This window comes from Equus quagga, chromosome 3, assembly GCF_021613505.1.
Source record: "Equus quagga isolate Etosha38 chromosome 3, UCLA_HA_Equagga_1.0, whole genome shotgun sequence".
NCBI lineage: Eukaryota > Metazoa > Chordata > Mammalia > Perissodactyla > Equidae > Equus > Equus quagga.
In genome coordinates this window covers 105,434,240-105,443,495 of record NC_060269.1, presented here as the reverse complement: position 1 = coordinate 105,443,495, position 9,256 = coordinate 105,434,240, and the positions used below count along the sequence as shown (strand labels likewise).

Genomic DNA, 9,256 nt, shown 5'->3' with positions numbered 1-9,256 from the left:
CATTGTAGGTGTACAGATCAACTAATTTTCACAAAATGAGTACACTTTATGCCCAGCATCCAGAAGAAGAATCAAGCCCAGCTCATGCTCCCTACTTGTCATTACTTCCTTCACCAGCATAATAATTATTTTCCCTTCCAAAATTAAGATGAATTTTGCTTGCTTTTAAACTTACATAAACCAAATCAGCGTTTATTCTTCAGTGTCTCTTTTCTTTTGCCCAATGTTAAGTTTATAAAATGCATATATAGTTGCATGTGGCAATAGTATAGTATTTTTATTGCTGTATAGTATTCATTGTATGAATATACTATTATTTGGTTACCAATTGGTGGATTTTGGAGTTCTTTCCAGTCTTTTGCTATTGAGAATATGAACATTCTTATACATGTCTTTTGATGTGCATTTGTACTCATTTTTTGTTGGGAGTATGATTAGCTGTTAAAATTGCCAGAACATAGGGTTTACATGTGGCGAGTTTTAGTAGATAGCATCAGTTTTCCTAAGAGTTAGCACCAATTTTAACTGCTATCAGCTGTATATCAGAATTCTAGTCATTCAATATCCTTGTCAATAAGTGGCATTATGATTCTTTTTGTATTTCATCCTTTTTTTTAACACATAGTGTTATTCCATTGTTGTTATAAATGTATTTCTCATCTGAAATGTTATTTCCAGTCTTCAAGTAAAGGCAAGTAAAATTTTCTTCCCTTCCTGGAGTGTCAGCCATGTCCAAGAAAGCGTTATTCATGTCCAAGGTGGTGTGTATACCAAATGTCAGAAGTGGAAGCAATCTGTTCAGTTACTGTTATGATGTCAGGCACTGTGGGAACGACTGTGACCTCTTTTGGTTTAGCCCCTGATAGTCCACAGTAAGGCTCAAAGTAGAGGATCTACCAGTAGTAGAACAGGTTTGGCTCATAATTCTGTACTATAGATATCAGTTATTTATTTTGGTTGAATATTCTCTATTTTTCTATGTGTTCCACAATCTTTCACAGATAAAGACCTTTCCACTTTATCACTGTGTTCATGTACTTCCAGGACTTTTTCTATGAATCAGCCTTTTCCCTCAAGAGCAAGTACTTCTCCCCAGCGGTTGGTACCCAGAACAGATCACTGAGAATGATCTCCCAAGGGCTGAATAGCAGTTGTGAGCTGGCCTCTTCCTGATTTCATTAGTGAAGAAAGCCTTTTGGCAATAGATAGCAGAGCCTTGATGATAAGCATGTCTTTCTCCTTTCATTGTTTTCTCAAAGCACTCAACCCTCTCTCTTTGATGAGACAGGATTGACCTAACCAAGAACATCACTTGTGGCCATTTGCTGCGTATGTACGTAAGTGTCATCAGGTACTGAGGTTTCACTTGAAGCACATTGCAGCACATTTCTTTCGTGGTGGCAATTAGCTGTCCTGGGAAGGGTCCACAGCAATCAGGCAGTGATGCTTCTCATTTATGAACAGTCTTCTTCTCAAATTCCACAGAGCAGCTATCTTGGTTTTCATCTTGACCAGAATCAGTTTCATCTTCCCCTGTTCCTCTTTTAATCGACCACTTTGCTCTTAATTCTGCTTATCACTTGCTCCTTGTTACTCAAATTTAGTTAGGTTCCATATTTGAAGATAAAAAAGATACCTACTCCTCACATGTGGGCCCAGAGAGGGTTGCTATTCACAACTCACAATGCTATTGCCCAAATGTCAGTATTTCCTAGCTTCTTTGGAAGTTTGGCCAGATGGACCTGGCCATACTAAGTTCTGAAAACCTTCACTATTATGGACTAGTATATCAAGACCAAGTTTTCTTGGGCCAGATGACCAGATTTAGCCAACAAGTGTGCTTCCATTTTCTCCCTGCTATATGTTGTTATAGTTTTTCTGTTAATTCCCAATTCTCTCTTAGATCTTCTGGTGAATCATGAGTATTTCTGTCCTGATTCACAGAGGTTTCAGTAGCTCCATAGCGCAAACTAGATCTCTATTTTCTTCCAGAATCTGACTGATTTCTTCCTGCTGAGCATGACAAGTTTATTGGGAGGTGTTCTGTTGATTAGCGTGTTAAGAGTCAACTTGGATTCCTTCATGGATTTTGCCTTCTTTTGTTTGACTATTCATTTACCATATCAACTTTTGAGAGTTTGGTGATTATTTCTATGAATAGAATAATGAGTTCAGATACATCAATTTGAATCTTTGCAAACTTTTCTTTTAAGTCATCAGGCATTGTTGAAGGTGGATTTCCTGAGCTGTGACTAAAATATGCCCTCTGTTTTAATTTCCTTAATTAAATTCCAAGGGATCAGCTTGGTTTAACAGCTTCATTTCTTTGATGAGGTAAGAAATTTCACTTCAGTGTTTTGGTTCAACAGCAACCCTGACAATAGGGATGGCTTCAATAGGAGTGGTATAAATGGTGGGCAGGATGGCAAGCTACAGAGTATTGAAGATATCACCACAAAGTCGTGCAGACCTCCTATTCCTAGCATATTCCTAGAGATAGCTCCTCTAGAGTTTCATGTTCCCAGTTCCATTCTAATGAGAAGATCTACGTTTTTCAGAGAAGAGAATTGCATGTGGGGACTTGAGAAAGGACATCTGATAGGGCTGAGAGACCTAATGGAACCTGTTACAAAAACTCAACAGGACTGTACTTGAGCCCTCTTTTCTTTTCTTTCCTTTCCTTTCCTTTTCAAGCCCTATGTGATGAAACATATTTGATTATTTCCTTCCTAAGACACAGATTTCCTTCCTAAGATAGGAGTTTTTTACACTCACCATCTGTTGCTCATCACCTCTTGACTCTTTTCTCTTTGGATTTGTTTCAAGAGCATTCCCATTTTGGGCGAGCTCCAAAGTCACCTGCCCCTGAGCTGCTGCCAGCTTCCCGATGTGCCTTTGTCTCACATCCTCATGTCTCTGAGAAATTTCTTCTAGAGTGAGAGATCATTCCTTATTCTGAGGCAAAGCCTTAGCATCAACTGCAAATATTTTAGAAACAAACATAACTGGAGGAGAGTCTTCACTTCCACACTTCATAGAAGCTGCTTTCAGTGCCTGGGTTTCGTGTGGAAGAGAATCAATCATTTGTCTTCATGTGCACATTAGTTTCCCCACTTTCTCAACTATAATATCAAGGAAGCTCTGGAGTTTCTGATACGCTATAGCGAGAACAGCTTGGGACATAGTGGCCACTGACAGCAAATGGCATTGATCTGAACTTTAGTATCTAAATGATGTACCTCTTGTGCTCCAATATTTTATCCTAAAGAACTCACTATTTTAGCAATTTTTCCTTTGTTCTTTTTCAAGGCAGCATCATATAAACTACAAACACTTTCCAGGATCAACTTTACAAATGAAAGTTTCTTTCCTTTTGCCTGATCAAACTTCCTAATTCTCTTGGCTTTTATATTCATGTAATAATCTCCTCACAGGTTTTCAGAAGAAATTCCTTTTCGATGCCAATCTTTCTAACTAGATTTTGTCAAAGAGTTCAATTTTAAAGTCCTAACCATCCATTGTGCTGGTAAATACCACATGTTTTGATCTGGAGGGAAGTAAAAGTGGAAATTATTATATCCTCCAAGCCAGTGCTCCAGCCAGGTACTTGCCCTCCTTGTTCAGAATTTGGATTCACTTGAAATTTAGTCTTTTACTTTGCTCTTCCTGCTAGGAATTTAGACGTGAAAGAGTCCCTGTGAGTGCATTAATCTCTTCTAAAATATTCTTGAAGTGAGAATAGGCCTTTTGTGGAGTGAATTTCAGTTCCACTATCAAGCAATCTTTCTTACTAATTCCTGAAACTAGACAGATGTTTTTGATCCAGACGTCTGACAGAACTGCCAGTGTCTGCAGACCCCTTCCATCACATCTGCCACAATGATGTACCCATCACAAATGCAATCAGCAGTTTATACTTGAGAGGTGAAATCCACGTGTTCTGGGGAGTCTATCAGATTAATCAGGTACTCCTCATTACCTGAGTAGAGTAAGGGCAGGTATAGACTGCCAGTCTTTCTGCCCTCAAGCCAGTCAGAGATCTCCACCTACATTTCAGCCTGGACAGCTTGACTCTTTTTCACAATGTAGTGAAATAGCCATGGATTTCACAGCGATCCCTTACATCTGCTCATTTTCTCTGCAGTCCGTATACCTTACCTTACTCTTCCTCAGACATGTCGTGGCTATTACTGGCACTTTGTTCTTCCATATGAATTTTAGAATTGGCGTATCAAGTTCTTGCCTGCCAGGCAACTGCCATTGCTAGATATAAGACAGTCAGCCAGGTCAACATGAGTCAAAACACAGATTGTGCTGATGTTGGCAGTGTTTCTCCAGAGTTGAATCATCTTATCCAAACTGTTGAACCCCGTGACCACTTTATTTCTTGTGACAGCTTTGGCACCCAGCTCAGCTCCAGCCCTTGGGGCCCAGCATACCACATTTAAACAAGGCACAGAAACCTCCAGGAGTTCTTTTTTTTTTTTTGGTAACAAATTCACCTGTCTTTTAAATAAAGTATTTTTTGGGAGAATTTGTCATTGACAGACCCTTTTGTTGCCAACCCTTTAAAGACCTCAAGAACTGAATCAAACATCTCTGAGGCATTGCTGGGTATTGGGCTAACAGACTAGGCAGCTACCTGACACGGCAAAATGACTTCTTTTGGGCTTTGAACAGACATCTCAGCAGTCTCTTTAAAGGAAGGAAGTTAGCTAACTGCATTGTCAGCCCACTCACTCAAAGCTAGCAGAGGGTGACCTGTCACCAAAATTAAGGAGAAATAGTACCCAGTTATGAGTGGATCAGTTGAACTCTTTTCCAAAAACCCATAGCATCTGGAAGAGTGGAGTATGTCCTTTCATGGTCAAGAACTGTCTTAAAAAAGGAGTTGTAAACACAAAACCATAGTACCATAAAAGTACAGATATCAGATGGGATGTATTGGGAAAATCTTGGAAGTGCAGAAGGAACAGAGTGCCCAGAAGCTCTTATCCTGTCCCACAGTCTCCGCTGGGGATAAATGGATGGCATGCACACTGGCCAACATTTGAGGAGAGAGAAAGACTGCCCAGTAATGCTCTACTTAGATAGAGGGACAGGGGAACAGGGAAAATATATGAAAAAGTGAAAGCTTCTTGGCTTGGGAATTGAGTTTGTTAGAAAGGATGATATTCTGAAACCCAGATCTGCTGAGCCAGGTATCTGGCAAACTACCCAAATGGGAAAGAAATAACTTACCATCACCTTTCAGATCTGTCTTCAGTGATGTTTAAAAATCTAGTCATAAAAGTATTCTTTATTATCTCCTAGACGTGTTTCTTTTTTTTTTTTTTACATCTCTGATATTTAAACCAACAATCCATTTTGAATTGCTCTTATGGTACAGTATAAGTGGAGGTCAATGTGTGTGCATGTATGTGTGTGTAAATATATTTTTCAGTATGGAAATCTAATTAACACAGAACAATTTATAGCAAAGGCTATTATTCCTGAGTCCACTGCCACCTCAGCGGCACATTTGTAAAGTAACTATAGATGTAGGTTTGTTGCTTGACTCTCTTTTACTTGTTTTTTTTTGGTTATTCTTCTGCCAATATCAGTCTATCTTATTCACTGTTGCTTCGTAATAACTCTGGATATTGTTGGAAGACAGTTCCCTAGGTGTCTCTCAGATTGTTGCGTGTTTTGCAAGCAGAACACCTGATCACCATTGTTCTGGTTTAACTTTTCAAGGGTCTTTGTAAAGCAAACAGTCTTAGAAGATGAGATAGTGCCTTTTTCCAGAGCAAAGAGAAACTTAGCTTATAGCCCCAGAGGGTAGAAATTGTGTCTACCTCTGGAGCAAAGAGCAAGAATGCTCACTATCTGTTATAAACGATTCAGGTTCTGTAAGCTCAGGACTGATGTCCTGTAATGCAACCTTCTGTATGTACTGGTGCCATCTGGCTCTCTTTGCCTCACCTTGTGGGAATTAGGGCTCAGGAAACTGACACATGCTGGTGCTCTGGATACTTCCACTGCCATAAATAACAAAGTCCTGACTCAAGGATAGATGCTTATGTGATTTTGTTATGAAAGTGACACTGCTTAAAATGTTAGTTTCCTTTCTTCCTTAGGTTGGATCATAACACCAGGCCAGAGGTGAAGTTTAAGATTGTAAAGCCATACTGATGTTCAAAGAAGTGCATGGACACAAACCATAAAGAGCCACTAAAATGAATAAGAACATGAGATATCACTCTGTCCGCAAACAGAATATAATCCCATGTTTTGAGTATGTGATTATGTGCCGTGTCCAAAACAAGTTTTATGGTGATGTTTTAAGTAAGTTGAAGCAAATCTAATATCACAGATCGTGTATGTTCTATTCATTGATTCTTTTTTTACTTGACATAATGATTATCACAATAGTATTAAAGAATAATGTCTAAGCATTTCATTATCAGAAATCAAGAAGTAACTGTGGTATAATTTCATGGAATTATAAGAGATTAGATGCATGAGATTTAGACTTGTTCAATCTACCCAATGTTAACACTATGCAGTTCTTTTTGATTCATTTCATTATATCTTCTTTTCCCATATTTGGAGAGTATCCTTATCTATCTTGTCTAGATATAAAATGCCCACAGATTCTAAAAGCTAAAGGATGCCAGGATTTAGTATTAAATTTAAAAGACAAAGTATTTCAAAGCAATTAATTAAAGTTGGATCCATGTCAGATAAAAGTGCCATACGATAAAGTCCGTAGAAACTGATGCAAAAATCTGAGTTAAAGCAGTTAGTTCTAGGCCTACTATCCTATTGATTTAATTTTTAGGGAGATGAGGGGTTAGTATTCACTCCCCTACCCTACCCCCACACACTGCTTAACCAAAGTGTTCTTGCATTTTTCAGTTCTTACCAGATCTTGACATCCCTTTGAATTTACTTTACATACTTGGTGAACATGAATACAACTTCATGCTTTCATCCTTTTATAAGACATTCATTATGTGCATTAACTGACAGCTGTGAAATTATCTGCCACTTGTCTTAAATAAAAGCAAGAAAATTCAAAATAGATGTGCTTTCTGTACTTAGGCAAATTTCACAGAATCTTCTTTAATTCAAATTTCTGCAGACACTTCTTTTAATATAGGCTTTAAGTACAGTGAATATGTTCAGTCATTACTACGTATTGAGTGTCTGATGGTTTTTGAAAGCTCAGGAGGCAGTCTACATTTTTCTCACTTGTTTTTAGTGTAACTAGGTTTGGCAGCTCTGTATGAGTTTTTACATCTTAAAAAAAATCTCTGTCTCTATTGCATTTCGTTACATATTAGAGTAGTTCTTTAAATTTCTTTAATATTCATTTTGTCATCTAAGTCAAAGTTGTCCGAAAAGAAATCACTAGTGGGCTCAACATTTGCAGCCAGTGAAGCTGGTACCACTCTTTAAAGATCCTTTTTGGAAACGAATATGAAAAAATAGCTAGTGGGAAAATTATGTTTCCCTTGGTGAAGACAGTCTGGGAAAATATCAATGGTCATTTTTAGACGTAGGCCTTTGTTCTGCTTTTCAGAAAGAGAAAGAACGTCTGATTAGATCAGAAGACAAGGACACAGAATTTAAGGAAAACAAAAGTGTTCAAAATCAGTAAAAGTGAAAAGCCCTATCCTGAAAATGCAAGGGAGACTCTTGCCCTCTTTTCACTATTACTTAGATTCTTACAGCAGTAAATTGCAATAAACAAAGTAAGAGCTGCTCTATGCTGTAAAGGAATATTCAACACTTAGTTTCAATTGCTTGGGCAAAAACTTCCTTTGGAATGTGCTCACATGCTTTACCAAGTGAATGTTCACTTTCATATTCAAGATATAGATGAGACAGATATATGGATAGATACATGATAGATGTTTCTCTCAATAATTAAACTAGTATAAACATTTAATGGGACATTATTGGTTTTCAATTAGATTTCTTTTATTTTTATTGGTAGGTTTATATTTACCTAAGTAAAAATCTGGATGACAAGCCAGTCATACTATTTAACATCGTCTTCTTCCAAGACTTTGTTTGGAGGGTGCAGGGTCTGTGCTGGGTAATCTGCCTGCTAAGACAGTAGCTTAAGTCACTGTATATGTTGCTTCACTTCTGGATTTACATCAGTTTGTGTGTGTTGACTAAGTATTAGTAGTTATGTTATTCTTGTATTACTATCATTATTATTATTATTACTATTATCATTAATAGAGAAAAGGCATGAAAAACAATCCTAGAGACAAATATAAAAAGGCAAATATGGTAAGTGCAACAAAGCAGAGGTATATTTTAGTGAGATAATATAATAATGGGATATAACACTCTTGGAGAAATCATTGAAGAATTCAAATGGAAGAATCAATTTAAATGACATCTGAAAGATGATTAGGTGTTAATTAGGCTAAGTATTTTCAATTCCAATAAAATCTCTATCAGTATTATTCATGAGGTTTGACAAGCTGCTTCTATAGTTTGCTTAGAAAAACAAAGGGCAAGAGAGCCTTGTTAATTTTGAAAAAGAAGAGGAGTAAGTTGGAGGAAATTGCCCTACCAATTATCAAGGTATAATAATTAAAAATATGGTATTACCCAATGAAGAGATAATTAGAACAATAGAACTGAATAGATAACCCAGAAAGGGAACCATGCTTATAAGGAATGAAGTATAATACAAGGGGCGTTGCAGATCAACGTGAAAAGATGGACCATATGTCAAATGCTTCTGGCATAACTGACTAACCTTATGGGAAAAAAGTGGATCCATACCTGACATCATATATTTTAAAAACCTTAATTTCAAAGATTAATTTTAAATTTAGGAAGAAAACGTAACAGACTATCTTTATAAAATTAGAAATTTCTTAAATGAGGCATAAAAAGCACAAGCTTTAAAGAAAAAATATTGATAGATTTGATTACATTATAATTTACAACAACTTATATTAATAGAAAGACATCAGAAAGCTGAAAGGTAATCTCAGACTTGGAGATATTTATAAGAGTTTGTATCCATGATGTATTTTTTAGAGGATAGTTGGGAAGATGGAGGTGTAGGAAGACATTCAACTCACCTCCTCCCATGGACACAACAAATTTACAATTACCCTTGGAACAATTACCCCTGAGACACATTTTTTTTAATTAAAAAGTAATGAGAAAAAAGTCAAACCAATAGATTAACAAGCAAAATATTTGATTGGACAATTTATAGAAGAGACTAAGAAACATG

The 9,256-nt window shown here is 37.0% G+C and overlaps 1 pseudogene; it reads right to left on the bottom strand.

The window, feature by feature from the left end:
- Positions 1-968: 968 nt before the first annotated feature.
- The window catches only part of LOC124236820 (elongation factor-like GTPase 1), a 93,347-nt pseudogene continuing 85,059 nt past the window's right edge, over positions 969-9,256 (bottom strand).